This window comes from Pteropus medius, unplaced genomic scaffold, assembly GCF_902729225.1.
Source record: "Pteropus medius unplaced genomic scaffold, Ma_sr-lr_union100, whole genome shotgun sequence".
Lineage (NCBI taxonomy): Eukaryota > Metazoa > Chordata > Mammalia > Chiroptera > Pteropodidae > Pteropus > Pteropus medius.
The window spans coordinates 20,255,685-20,270,564 of record NW_024351073.1 but is presented as its reverse complement, the minus strand read 5'-3'; the positions used below and the strand labels follow the sequence as shown (position 1 = coordinate 20,270,564).

The 14,880-nt window shown below is 43.4% G+C and overlaps 2 long non-coding RNA genes across 3 annotated transcripts; both read left to right on the top strand.

Annotated features, from left to right (window-relative positions):
* Nucleotides 1-698: 698 nt before the first annotated feature.
* On the top strand, nt 699-6,761 carry LOC120586261 (uncharacterized). 2 transcript variants are annotated; one of them, XR_005648663.1, is made up of 4 exons: nt 699-1,322; nt 3,952-4,404; nt 5,898-5,919; nt 6,019-6,761. It is a non-coding gene; the product is annotated as an uncharacterized LOC120586261 (long non-coding RNA). The 2 variants fall into 2 exon arrangements; XR_005648662.1 differs by lacking the exon at nt 6,019-6,761 and having other exon boundaries at nt 5,898-5,978.
* A 1,866-nt stretch (nt 6,762-8,627) lies between these two features.
* On the top strand, nt 8,628-14,147 carry LOC120586263 (uncharacterized). Its single transcript, XR_005648665.1, has 3 exons — nt 8,628-9,288; nt 12,561-12,722; nt 14,044-14,147. It is a non-coding gene; the product is annotated as an uncharacterized LOC120586263 (long non-coding RNA).
* The last annotated feature ends 733 nt before the right edge of the window (nt 14,148-14,880 follow it).

Here is a 14,880-nt window from a genome sequence, read left to right as displayed (position 1 = left end):
TTATAAAAATCAGAGCCTTTTTAGATGGAAATGCCCTGGAAATTCACATGTCCTCATTCTTTAGAGAGGCATTTTCAAAATACCCATGAGAAAGGGAGGGGGAGAGAGAGAGAGAGAAGCACTTGCAGATTAATCACTGAGAAAATGGTAAAACTTTACCACTAGCAAGTCTGGTTTTTTAAATCTGTTCATTTCCTAGATTCAACTTAAAAAAAAAAAAAGAGGTTAAAACATGGTATTTTAAAAGGAGACTCTACACACTAAATTGGGAGGGAAATCCTGGCATGTCTGTGCATCCCCCTGAGGAAATATTTTGAATAAATGTGTGTGGGTATTGCATCTCTAGATAACTTTATATTAGGGTCAAAGACCAGCTAGGGTTCGTCTCACAAATTGGACAATTATGAGTACTCCTCAAATTGATCTACTCTATCAAATTAAGAGTAATCTTAGGTATGTAGAGCTGCTTAATTCACACATATTTGAAGATTTTTCCACTTCTCATTAACTTATAGTAAAAACGGTAATAAAACATGGAGATCTCAGTCTGGACACAGTGGTGATTTTAGTTGATATTAAAAAATAGCCTCATTATTACCCACATCTGTTAATGATCTAACCCGTCACAGACACTGGCCAAAGTTTGATCTTGAGTCACAGCGAGTATATATTGATTTATGATCCCGTGTTGGGTTGTTTCTTGAGCAGAGCGATTGCGTTCAGCAGCAGAATTCAATCTTTGGATTCCCAAACTTTCTATTCAGAGTCCAGTAAATGTGAGTGGTGAAGGTCATGGGCTTTACAAATAAAACGTCCATCCCGGACAAGCGGGCAGTGCGATCGGGCAGTCGGGTTGCCCTTGAGTTTACATCAGATGCTTGGATTCTCCGTGTGTCAAGCCTTTGGCGACATAGCTACGTCTAGGACACGTGGACTCCTTTTCTTTCCAGCATTTGAAAATCTTATCTAATATATTAATTTCCTGTGAATGTTGTCACGAATTACCACAAACTGAGTGGCTTCCCAAGACTATAATTTATTCTGGTAACAGTTCAAGAGGTCAGAAGCCTGAAATGGGTTTCGGCTGGTTGACATCGAGTGCGGGCAGGACACTCGCTCTCCGGAGAGGAGAATCCCGTTCTTTGCCTTGTCCAGTTCCTGGTGGCCACCTCTCTTCCCGCTGCCTGTGGCCTCGGGCTGCCTCTTCCACCTGCAAAGTGCGGCCCTGCAGCTTCCGCTTCTCTCGTGACATCACCTTCTCCCTCCGCCTCCCTCGTATGAAGACACTGCAGTTGCCCTCAGAACCTGCTCAGCTAATCCAGGTAATATCCCCATCTCTAGCCTCTTAACGTAATCCCCATCTGCAGAGTCATTTGTGCCACAGAAGATGACATTCCCAGGTTCCAGTGGGGAGGAGCTGCATATCTTTGGTGCCAGTATTTAGCTTACCACATCTTAGAATGCAAATGATTAAAGTTGACCAGGCTCCCCGGTGTACTTTGAAAAAAAAAGTAATTATAGAGCATCTTGCTTTTTGTTTAATTAAATCTTTTAAACTAAGAAAATAATATGCTTGTGATTAAAAAAACATTCTAGTACTACAAAAGATATGCAAGGAAAAGCAAGTGGACCTTTCGCTTTAGAATAGGTTGGCCTCACTGGTCACCTGACCCCAGCCCCTGACTCTTACCTAGAGCTAACCACCGTTACTTGCTTCCTGGATATCCTTCCAGAAAGCTTCTACATATGTAATATATATATATTTTTAACATGAATCAAAAACACTGTATATATGTTGTTCTGTATTTAGAATTTCCAGTTACTTTATCTTGGCATTCTTTCCTTATCGACACATCAAATTTTATCTTTTTTTTTTTTTTAACTGTTGTGTGGTATTCCATTGAATGGATGTACCATAATTTGTTTAAACATTCCATTTGAAAAAATATAGACATTTAGATTATTTCCAGAATTCTCTTTGCCATTATGATATAATCTACATCATCATATGTGTATTTCTTGCCTTATATAGATATATAAGTATATAGACCAGTAGTTTGTTTATGGCTGAGTCACATTTTATGGTATCAATATACTAAATTGGTTTTTTTTTTTTCTCCTGTTGATAGATGTTTGATTGTTTCCAGTTTGGGGCTATTATGAATAAAACTGCTATAACAGTTTGAATATAAATTTAGGTGCACACATATTTTCATATCTTTTTGGTAAATACTGGGAGTAATCGGAATTGTTGGGTCATGGGGTTCATGTATGGTCAACTTTAGTAGATCCTGTCAGATCGTGTTCAGAAGTGGTTGTATAAATTGACTCGCCAGCACTGTGTGAGTCCAGTCGTTCCTTCTTGCCAACATACGGCATTGCCTCTTTCCCACGTTAGCCATCCTGATGGATGTGCACTAGGATTTCATTGTGCTTTCAATGAGCATTTCTCTTATCCCTAATGGTGTTGAGTGACTCTTCGCATATTGGCCATTTGGTTATCCTCTTAACGAATGAATTGCCTGTTTACATCTTTTGCTTGTTGCTCCTGTGGTTTGCCTATCTTATTCTTATTGATTTGAAGGAGTTCTTTACATATTCTGGATACAACTTCTTTATTAGACATATGCATTGAAAATAATATCTCCCTCTCTGAGTGCCCATTCACTCTCTTAATGGTGCTTTTTAATGAACGAGAGTTCTTAATTTTAATCTATTCCAGCTTGTCAAACGTTTTCTTCATGGTCAGTGTGCTTCGTATTATTTTATGAAATCTTTGCCTGTTCCAAGGTCAGACTGACCTCCTTGTATGTGATCCTCTAAGGACATAACCACCTGGAATTGTTTTATGTGTGTCTGTGGCTGTGTTTCTGGACCCTCTATTTTGTTTCACTGGACATAATTTGATTTAGAAAAAATAAAGAATCATGCTCTTTCTTGCATCTGTGTGCTTGGAGCAAATTTGTACCTTTAGGATAATTCCGTTTTGGTCAGAACGTGCCAAAGGAGTTATTTTGAGCACTTTGACTTTTTCCCTTCAGTAAGATGAAGTGCTTAAATTAATCTTAATTAGAACCCCAATCCCTTTTCTAGATCTTTGGAGAAAATAAGCCAGTAACGGTTTTGGGGTAGAATGTCCTGGGAGAGATTCTGCTGGGGAGAAATGAGGGGTGGGCTCCTGTAAGCAAGGGTCCCTCCCGTGGGTGTCAGCCTGTTTCCACAGTATTCCTCTCCCTGTAATGTCCCAGCATATTTCCCCCTGGCTCAAGATAAGATAACCTGGATGGTTCTTTAAGCTGTTTTCAAAACCCCATCTGCTCATTTTCACCTTGGCTCATTCTGGGAGCCTCTCCATGGATGGCCTCTCCTCTGCTTTTTGGGTCTCCTGAAAGTTTACCACCTGCCCCACCCCCGCCTCCCTCCTGTCCGATATCTGCTAGAACGCCTCCCCTGATCCTGTCTGCCGTATTGATTTTCCTGCTCTCTGAACCAATGGCTGCTACCATTCCTGAATCACTTGTTGCAGCCTTTGTATCGTTACTAAATATTTCAAAGGTGCTGTCTTGTCTCTTAAGCTGGAAGCTTAGCTCTGCATGAGGTCAAAGTCTCACTCTTAGTCCAAGCAGGTGGTCAATGAATATTTCATCCTTGATGAAGGATTGGAGGCAGCCTAGTGGAATTAACTGGATGTGACCTGCTTTGAGACACAGAGAAGCAGAGGAAGTCCTGATGACTTAGGGGATCAGAAGCTGCCTCTCTATATTGGATGTCTGGCAGTCCTATGTCCTTAACGTTGGCGTCAGATCACTGGGAATGGCTCTAAACTCTCTTCCTGTTTCTTAATGTTTGAATCAGAAAACCAGCTTCGTTTCACATGGGACAGAGTGGGGCCTGGTCACGGTGAGGAGAGAATGACTCAGGATTGAGTCAGAACTTCTTTTTGTTTTTTAGTTGAAAATAGAAGCAACTCTGACATTTTTTTCCCCCATCCGAGAACAAGCCTGCAACCGGAGAAGCTGTCAGAGACTTCTCGGGACGGGCCGAGACTACTGACTCTAGGCTGCGCAAAGCTGTGCCATCTGAATAGACAAAAGCTGCACACCTGCTGGATGCGACGCCCTTGGAATAGACGCCAGACAGGATCGGTGTCATGTGCCTTCAGCGTCGGCGTCATGACGCACGGTGCGTGCCGGCTGACGTGCTTGAAAAAGCTGTGGAGTTGCAGGTAGAGTGACGCAAATATGGAAAGACAGTCTGGTTGTGTGGAGATTTTTGTCACTCGCTCCTGCCAGATGTTCTCCACTTAACTTCCTCGAGGTTTCTGGCAGAATGGAAGGAGTCACCTGAGACTTGAAAAGTTGAGAAGATAAATTCCGCCACTCTAGTTTCCTCTTGCGTGGGGAGGTGAGCAACCAATGTGCAGTCTAAAAATAAAACCCTTGGTCTGGTTTTCGGGAGCAACCGGTGTCACTTGTGGTCACTGGTCTGCTGATGGCGGCTTTGCGGTGTGCTGTGGGGACATTCCAAGGAACTCACTGATCCGCCCTCCTGGATATGCCTTAGGTTCCCAAGAGAACTGAAGTTATGTGGCATAATGCAGTTCTAATGACAAAAACTCAGGACTCAACCGTCTGAACCTTAAATTCTCCCCAGCGTCCTCTGAGTGGAGAGGCATTGCACCCCACAGGCGTCCCAGGCCATGCATGTCTCCTTGACCTTGTCAGAACCTTCCATACTCTCCCACTGAAGCTATAACCCCTCTCCCCTCTGTGCCCCATTAAACTGACTTACAAACCCTCACCCCTGACTGTTCAGGGGGCCGGTCCTTCTCGAGTGCTCCTGCACGCTCCTGAAACAAACTTTCTCCTGCTTGTCTGTCTGTCATTAATTAATTTGCAGGCCCCTGATCACTTGAACATAAGTCGGTAATAGAAAAAGTTTTCCTCCCATCAGAAGGAAATGCAAAATCCAATGGGAGAGTATTATGATGACAATATGGTTGTCCTGAGGGGTAAAAAACCCCACAGAATTCATTTAAGCAGTGCTGGGAGTTCTTGGTAAAACCTCCTTTTCCCTATAGGAGCCCTCATCTGCGGGCCTTCGCCACCGTGGGGCACTCATCACTCTTCGATTATACTTTCGACTCTGCTTTGTCTCATATTGGTCCCTCTTCTTCAAAAGCTCTGAACCTTTCTCACTGCTATGAGAGCCCCTTCTGATAACATCTAAAGGCTTTATCTTGAAATCTTCTGCATCTGTATTGCCATCGGGCAGACAGAATCAAGCATCCTCATCTGTGTTCCCTTAACAACGTACCATATAGTCACCCATCTTTGTGTCCCTACTGACCGCCATTGCCTGAGCCATTTCCCTGTTCCTTCATGTGTCCATTGGCTCACCCATGTGCTTATTTTTTCCTTCGTCCAACATTCCTTCCATCTACCGGTGAAAGACATATTTATTTAAAACCCCGTATGTGCCTCCCCCTGGATTTGATATTCATGTGGATCAGATTGATTTCATTCTGTCCCAAGGCCACAGAGTAGCGAGCCAATTCCAGAAAACACCTTGAGAGTGTGGCTCTTCGCCCCGTCAGGTTTCATGTTGGTTTGGGGGAACCGCCCCTCAGGGCCAGCTCTGGTCACTTGCCCTTTTGACCAAGTGGGAATCGTGAGAAAAATGTTCAGTCTGAATTTTGGATCAAGAATCCAGGAATTCTGGGTCCTGTCTCTTCTGACCTAGACAATACCCAGAATAAAGTGTGGGAGAGCCAAGGACAGAGCCACCAAACTGATGGCAGTCGCATTCACGGGTTTTAGCTTCAGGATGGTTATAAATGTGGAGAATCATGTGTATTTTACCACCGGACGGATATTCAACTACTTTTTTTTTTGTAGGCTTAAGAACAAATGGACTCCGGTAAGATGGATGAGATCAAAAAACTTTAGGGTGGTGACACCAAGCACTCGGACACAGGGAAAAAAATGCAGTCGTTTCTAACTTGGAGTTCTTCCTTAGGCGCCTTTCATCATGAAGATAAAAAGCATGAAATAGTTTTCAACTCCGCCTTAAAATTTCCTTCATAGGAAGGGACCCCCGCTTTCTTCACATGGCAGCACCTTAACAAGTGTGCGCCCCATAAAACATTTGTCGGCCTCTGTTAACACTTGTCTAACCAGAAAGGTTATAACTCAAAAAAGAACCGAGTTGTCTTCTCCGCTAATTTCCAAGCTCCCGCAGCAGCTGGACGTTCGTGGTTATTATGAATTAAAGATCCCGCCCGCATAGCAGCAATTTCAGCCTGTTAACGGACTTCGACATTGTCTCTAAAAGGCAGGTATTTTATTTGTAGAGGAATCGGGGTCCTTTTCTCTGAGTCCGGCACCCTTTACTTCCAGCCTGCAAATCAAGTGATGTGCAGCTCGTTTTTCCTCCCTCCGTGGAGGCCGACTCTCCGACTATTCCCTTCATTAGATGTGGAGTGAGGGAAACGCACACTTCATTCTCCTCATGGCCACAACCTTATTTTCCTTCTTTTGGGCTGAGGAGAACCAATAAACCTTCTATCTTCAAATTTTCAGCAGAGTGCTTTCCATCTAGCCGATTCTCGAATGCTTTGAAACGGAAAAAAGAACTGAAAACAGGCTGCTGTTTGGGTGATTTGCAAGCTCTCTGAAATTACTGTTTTTCTGCTTCGCAGACTCAGTGATTGACAGTGCCTTCCCCTGGAGAGTCAAACAGCTGGCGTCGGCCATGCAAAACTGCTTGAGTCTTTTTTTTTTTTTTCCAGTTACTACTGAATGCAAACTAGAATTAATTTTTCATGGCCTAATGGTCTTGCACAGCTACAGTGTACCTACTGAGTTTATGGACTTTGCAAGTAACATTTTTTTCTTTCTTTTTCTTTTCTCTCTCTCTCTCTCTTTTTTTTTTTTGCCATCTTTTAGCCCATCCTCATATCTGATTTATTTTGATAAGAGCACATCAACCAGCCAAACTGAGATACAAAAAAACTTCGCAGGTGAGGTCCCGTGGTCATAGTGACCAGTACATTGGACGAGAGCCCAAGGTTTTAGCACAATGTCCTCTTCCTGGTAGCTTTCCCCAGGGTTAGAGGCCATTGGCTTAAGGCCACTGCATCGCATTGGGCCTTCCTGTCAGCCTCTGCATTATTAATATTTTGGCCTGGGTAATTCTTTGGGAGGGTGCTGTCTGGGTCACTATAGTATGTTTAGCAGAATCCACTGCTTCCCCATGGTTGACAACCAAAAATGCCTCCAGAAATTGCCAGATGTCCCCTGAGCGGGGCAGACATTGCTCCCAGTTGAGAACTATGACTGCAACTACTCTACCCCTATGCTCCTTCAGTGGGAGTTTCCAGAGAAAATTGGGACGAACAGGGTAAGAGGAAGAGGAGACTGGCAGGAAATCAGGAATCAGATGGTCTCTGGGCCACTGCAGCCTCTGCTGAGAACCCTGACTCACGAACTCACTGGTTATCAACCCTGCAGGCATGTGAAAGTCACCCAGAGAGCTTTAAAAACTACCCACTGTCTGAGCCTAGTCCCGAGATAATGAATTGATTTGAGGAAAGCATCCTGTGTGATGGTGTCTGTGTGGGATGTAACAGGTGCTCAGATGTTTCTCTGGCTGACAGGCTGAATGTATTAGATGACTTAGGTCACATAAAATATAAACCCCCACATTCTGGGACTCTGATGAACTTGGCTAGAGCTAGAAATTCGTAAGAATCAAGAAACCAGAGACAAAAGACCAGTGACAGGGAACCTGGGATGACATTTATGATTATAAAAATACAGAGAGTTCTAATAGGTACAGAGAGTTCTAATAGGTATCCAATTAATACTAATAAAAATAAGAAAGGAGAAAAAAAGGAACCAAAACTGATGGAATGAACAGAAAACAGGTGATAAAATAGTAGACCTGAATCCCATCATATCAAAAGGCATACTAAATGTAAATGGACTAAACATGCCAATTAAGAGACAGAGATTGCCATTGTCAGAATGAAAAAAATATCAAAACCTAATCCCACAAAAGCAAGATGTACTTTAAATATCAATATATATATATATATATAAGTTGAATGTAAATGGATGTTAAAATATGTACCATGCAAAACAATATAAGAACACTGGGGCAGCTATGTTAATATCAGATGAGAGACATCACAACACAAAGTATTACTGGAGTTAAAGAGGAACTTTTCATAAAGATAAAGGGTCAGTTAATTAAGAGTGTGTATGCCCCAAATCACAAATCTTCAAAATAAAAATACACGTGACTAATTGATAGCAAAAAATTATATCGTGGTATTTTGAGGTTTCTAATGTATGTAAATGTAGTACACCTGACAACTCTAGCATACATGATGGCGGCAAGGATCAATCAACCTATAAGTTTGCAAGATTCTTTATATCTGACATGAAGTGACATAACATTAATAATAAATAGATTGTGAAAAGACAAAGAGGTATGTTCTAATCTCTATAGCAACTACTTAAAAGTGGAAAGTGAAATCCTTAAAAAACCAGTAGAGATATTAAAAGGAATTCTAAAAAATATTCATTTTACACAGAAACACCCACATTCCCACTCATATGCATTTTGCTTTGTGATGTTGAAATATACCAACTTAGAAGAGAGGCCATCTTTCATGAAGGTGTTTCCTTAGTTTTTTTAGGATAAAGTATTTTTACAATTAGTCGTAATTATTACTTATCATAAATGGCTGCTCTGAAGTGTCCTTCTTTTTGTGGTTAATTTAGGAAGTCTTCGCAGTGTGGTTTGCTCTGGGTTGTGGGTCTGATTTTGTTAAGGGTCAGCTTTCAGATATAAGACTTAGAGGAAATAACCCAGTTAAAGTCTCAGCTTTCCTGGAGATACCTGTAAAAGTTCCTAGAATTCTGAGATATTTAGATGTTAATGAGTTCCTCAGAGAGAAGTATAATCACTGTTAGTATTCCTAACATTAGAGAAAAAATGATTTAGGTCCATTGGGGAACAGGCTCGCTCCTCTCTCTCGCACACACGCAATGACCTGCTGACACTATGTGATCTTGTTTTGGATCTGGTCACCACCTCCATGAGTACCACCCCAGGTGTTTGTGCCCTCATACAAGGAGGGAATCTTATCAAGAGGAAGAAAAATAGCTCATGTCATCTGAGAAGTGTGCAGACGATGATTGCTGAATGAATATTTGAATTGGATTTTAAAACGGAGGAAATCATTTAAAAGAAGTACTTTGGACTGGCCTGTGGATCCAAGTAAGTGTAACCGAATTTAACAAACATTTGCTTGTGTACACTGCCAAGTACCAGACTAGACGTGGTCCCCTGGGCTCCAAAGGATATTATAATCCAATAAGGGTGTGGATTTAGGGATAAAAAATGGACGCAAAGATAACCATCATAGTTAAGTATCAAATGAAAAGTAAAATTAAGCATTCGTTGGGTTAAAATGAATGATAAAATACAACTGATAGGGAGAAAGAGGTGAGATGTCCTAAGAGCAGAAGGTTCTTGAAGAATGGGTAGAATTATCGCAGAGGGAGATGGATGAGGCAGAGAAACCAGTATCATCAAAGATGTAGAGATGAGAACCCACAGGGAGGTGCTCCCGGTTCCTCCAGCAGTGGAGCTGGGCCAGCACATGGAGGGGCTAATGCTGGAGGTTCGTTGGAAGGCTAGAGAGGTGGATGGGGGCCAGATTCTGCAGGGTTCTGAATACTATTGGAAAGTGCCTTGTTTGGAGCTGGGCTTTAGGAAAATGAATCTGGCACCAGTTTGAGTTGGAGGAATTAGAGAAAGTGGAGGGATTGAAAATGGATTGAGGTTTGTTAGCTGAGCTGGCTCCTCCTTTGTCTACGTGAAGAGATTTCTGGTTGGAGTAGGGTAATTATTTTTCTTCCTTCCCTGTTTTCTTGAGAAGATTTCCATCTCGAATGATGTAAAACAACTCGAAGGCTTATAATGACAGATGCAAAGAGCCCTCACCATGTCGAGAGCCTTAGAGAGCAGGTGATAGACACTCGGAAAAGAGCACAAATGGTCTATTTCAGTGAAAGGACCCTTGAATTGTTAATTCCCAAAGTAACATATTACCTGTACATACAGCTGCTTCCATGCCGTTCATCAGTGAAATGGGACTTCCAGTTATAATCTCACGTCTTTCTTCCCTCTTTCATTCAAAAAAGACTTACCAAAAGTTATCATGTGCCAGGCACTGTATCAGGATTTGGGATATTCTATTTAGTTAGTTTTTTCAATAACCCATTACCGAAGATTATTATTATTATATACCCTGTAATATATCCTATAATAATTATCATCACTTCACTTTACTTGTGAGAAAGCTGAGGCTCAGAAACGTTAAGTAACTTTCTCATTGTCACACACAGAACAAAGCTGAGATGTGGTTTCTAATATTCTGCCTGGGAGAATTAAATAGTACACAAAATACCACTTAATGTCTTCCAGTTATCGAGAGAGTCCGTGTCCCAACACCTTAGACAAGTACGTTAATCCTCACAGCAACTTTATTATTAGGTGTTATTGTCCCAAACTGAAGTGCAAAAGGTAAAAAGAATTGTTTAAGGTCTCTTAACGAGCTATCGAGTGAGCTGCATTGAACCCCTCATCAGTGAGGGGAGATGGGATGTGGACACTGGAATTGGGGTCTATCTGATCCAAAGCCTGTGTGAGAGAGATTCGAATGATCCTCACCCCGTCAGCCAGTCATCTAAGGTCTCGTGAGCACCTACTATGTGCTAGACACTTTCTTGGTTATCACATATAATCCTGAACGCTGTGAGGTCACATTCTTCCTTCGCAGCATGGGGATCCGTATCTCAGAGCGGCGAGGTTATTCACCAGGGTCATTTGCCAGTAAGCGACTGATGAGAAGGTTAAAATCCAAGTGTGTCAGATGCTGAATCCTGCTTCATACAAAAATCCATTCTTCACTGGGAAGACCTATGCTTCTCCAGAGTTAGAGTCAGTTTTCCCTTTGCTTCCATGGGCCAGCCTAAGAGAAGGGGAGCTGCCTAGGAGAGGGGGAGCTGCCTGGCTTTCTCCTCAGACCCTCTTGAGCCAGCCTCCAGAATAGCCTTCTTCTCTTGCTGAGCGCAAGGTGGCATATAGTCCCTATGTTTAATGCACCACGTGGTAGGTAAAACATGGAACCATGAAAATTAAACTCGTAGCCACCGACTCGTGGGGAAATGTTTATTACATAATGTTTAAAGGGAAAGGCAGGAGGCAAAAGAGTGGGCATAAAAAAAGAAACGCACATGCGCAGAATCTGGAAGGAAGTACACAGAAGGGCAGAATGTGAGGACGACAGACTTACGGGTGGTTTTCTCTTGGCATTTTCTAAATTGTCTTTAGTGTTGCTGTGTGTGTTTTGAGGGGAGAGAGGGAGTTTGCTATTGAAGTGTCACACATTAAACTGTAGAAGCCGGAAGCGTATAGTGAATTTCCACACACTGAAGCCCCCTTGTGAGATGAGCACCGGATGAAGAAAGAGAACGCTGTTGGTACCCCAGAAGTCCCATGTGCACCTCCTTCCAATGCCACTCTATGTTTTAATGTAAAATTAAGAAAATCCATTCTCTGAGCACATAATGAACTGTGCATAAATATGCACCAAAAATAACCTTGGCAATCCCCAAAAATCCAAGGAAGAGGTGGGCTGGTCACCTGAGCCAGTAAGGGTTGTGTACTCCTTAGATATACTGTGTCCCACTGATGTCAGGGGGCCCACAGGAGTCTGAACCCCAGAGCTGACAGAGAACAAACCCTGGAGGACCTTCAGTATGAGGAGAAGGGGCTGGAGAACATGGTTTGGGAAAATTGAAAGGACGAGAGAGAAACAGTTCATGGACACAGGCATCGCTGTCACGGGCCTGGAATCTGGGGGAGTCGATTTGTCCAAGTGGTGTGATCACTCAATATCCAAAAGAAATTGAAAAAATGAGAAAAGGGGTTGACACCCAGGAGATGAGTTCTTGAGTTATATGTAAGTGCCACGAGAGAGAGGTTGGAAGATTTTTTTCATGAACTGAGCTCTACTGATAAGGAGCTGTTAAGGACTGAATTGTGTCCCCTTCGACATTCGTATGTTGAAGCCCTAACTCCCAATGTGACAGTATTTGAAATAAGGCCTTTAAGGAAGTAATTAAGGTTAAGTGAGGTTATAGTGTGGGACGCTAATCTAATACGACTGCTGTCCTTATAGGAAGAGGAAGAGACCCCAGGATGCTCGCACAGGGAAGCCGTAGGAAGACAGAGTGGGTAGACGCCACCTGCAAGCCAAGGGGAGGGGCCTCAGAAGAAACCACACCTGCCGACACCTTGAGCTTGGACGTTCAGACTCCACAACTGTGGGAAATAAATTTCTGTTGTTTAACAGAAATCCCGCCCAGTCTATGGGATTTTGTTACGGTGGCATAGCTAACTAAAACAGGAGTTCTATACATTTTTGCTGTTTTTTTCTAAGACTGTATGTTATTTGACCTTTGTCTCTTTGCTTTCATCAGGTATAAATGATGCAGCCAATGCAGGATTACTTATCAGTTTTCATACTATCATTTTCATATCTCATTTGTTTGGAAATTTAAAAAAATGAGAGTGAGATTTATTCTTGAAGAAGGAGCTTTGCAAAATCACCATATGGTGGCCTACTCCGGCTCACTCAGCAGGTACGTCTTTAGACTTGCAGTTTGGATATACTTTTTTTTTTTAAAAATTGAATAGTTGTGTTATTGATCTAGAAAAACAAATAATTCAGGGTTCATATTTTTTAACATATCTAAATAATTTTTATAGCAACAAATGTACCAAAGTCTCAATAGTAATTAAAAATACCATGGCCCATTGGAATACTGGAACACCAAAAGCCTACCAACTAGCTGTGAGATTTGGGATAAGTCACCCTGAAATCCACTCTTCTGAGCAATGAAACAATAGACATGTTACAGGGTGATGATCAAGATGAATAATAATGTATGTAAGATGTTGGGCGAAGTGCTGGCTTGTGGAAGACCTTGGGTACATGGCTGTTGCTGTTGTCTTGAGACCACTGTGTTGAGACAGAGGGTTTTTCCAGGATTCCGGAAAGCATGGGCGTCACCCGGGCTGAAGAGCTGCAGGCTTGGGCAGCCTTCTCTGAGGACTTTGTCACAGAGGCAGAAAAGCAGGACTGAGGTTGACTGGAGTCGCCTCTGGCGGCTCTGGGTGTGTCTTGCCAGAGTTTCTGTGGTCAGGGCTATTTCTTGTGCTGTAATTTGGTTTGTCAGGAAACTGGAGGCCAAGAGCCCAGACATCATACAAGCAAAAGTGAAAAGCAAGGTCGACACAGAGGAGGGTCCTCAAACTCTTGTGCACTAAGGTGATGCTTGTGCGAATGCCTTTTGTCATCGTGGATGGGTTTGAGTCCGCTCTGACTTTATCTGCTTGAGAAATGGAGTCGGGAAGGATGGTTGGGACAGGGCCCTTCTGAGGTGGTCCGGGAAGGTGAGTCAGGGTGCCTCGCCTGTGGACCAGCCTTGGCTCATGACTGGCCTACCTGTCCCTGTTGGCCAACAAGGCCAGGCTGTAGCAAGGGGCCGGGCTGCTCACACACAGGATCATAAAGTAGATGCCTGATTTTGAACCTCCTTTTTTCCCCTGTTTTGGTGTCCAAGAGCCCAAATGCCCTCCTTGATGTCCCCAGACTCTTCGATGATTGTCCTGTCACTTATGAGAGCTTCCGTTGGGCGTTTCCACCAGCTCCTGCGGGTGGTACTGGCTTATTCTCCTTACATGAAACCTGCACCTAGCACCACCAGTCCATGAGCACGATGCTCTCCTTCTTGTCAATGGTCCCCAATCCTGATGACACAAGGAATCACCTGGGGAGCTCATTTAAAATGCCAGCGTGTGATGCCCCTTCCCCCTCCCCCGCCCTTTCTACAGGTCTGGGAGGGAGGCCTGGGAACCCATGGTTGAACCAGCTCACTGGTCCTTCTGATTTGTCATCAGGTCGGGGACCACAACTGTAGCAGCAGACTGGGAGGTAATCGGCTTTCATTCGGCAAACCAGCCACAGAGAATGCATTAGCTACCTCATCTGCAACCTTCTGAAAAAACGTCTCCTTATGCCAATGAGCAAGCCCGAGCACCGTCAGGATCGGGGTGAGTTGGGGTCTCAGCCACTGAGTTCCGGGCGGTGTGAGGGGAGGCGTCACAGGCCGAAAGAGCTTTGCTCTTTCTCAAACCACACCAGTTAAGGGGTTTATCTGTGGGATGTAGATGGTCACGTCGTGGGGATGTGGTGATCATTTCTGGGTGTAATTCTGCGTGTGTTGCGTCCACCCCATTCCCCGTCTTCCAGTGGCCTAAGGCAGCAGGGAGTGGAAACTCAGGAAATTTTGACATCTGCTGGGTGTGGGATAGGATGAGGGTTTATCTCTCTATTCATTCTGGGTGGAAATGAGTTGAAAGAGAATGGGGAAACAACAATAATTAATAATAATAATAGTAGAATAAGAAACAACTTCGTGTTTTTCAGTTTATTTTCCGTACTAAAAGTAGAATCAACAACGGAGCAGTGAACTATGACTTAGTTGGTCCTAGCAGCCATCCGACTCCGAAATCTTTCTCTATCCAGCCTAATGCTGCCTGGAGGTGCTGTCACTAAATACTAAACGCTGATCGACACTGCCTGTTCATTCACTTACACGCTGTGTGTGATTCAGGGCAGCAGGACCCCTATACTGGTGATGAAGCCAAGGTGACTCCTCTCTACAGCCCAGTTTGCTCATCCCCAGAAACCACAGGAACACCTGGGGACGACTAGTGTGCCAGCCTTCCAGCTCC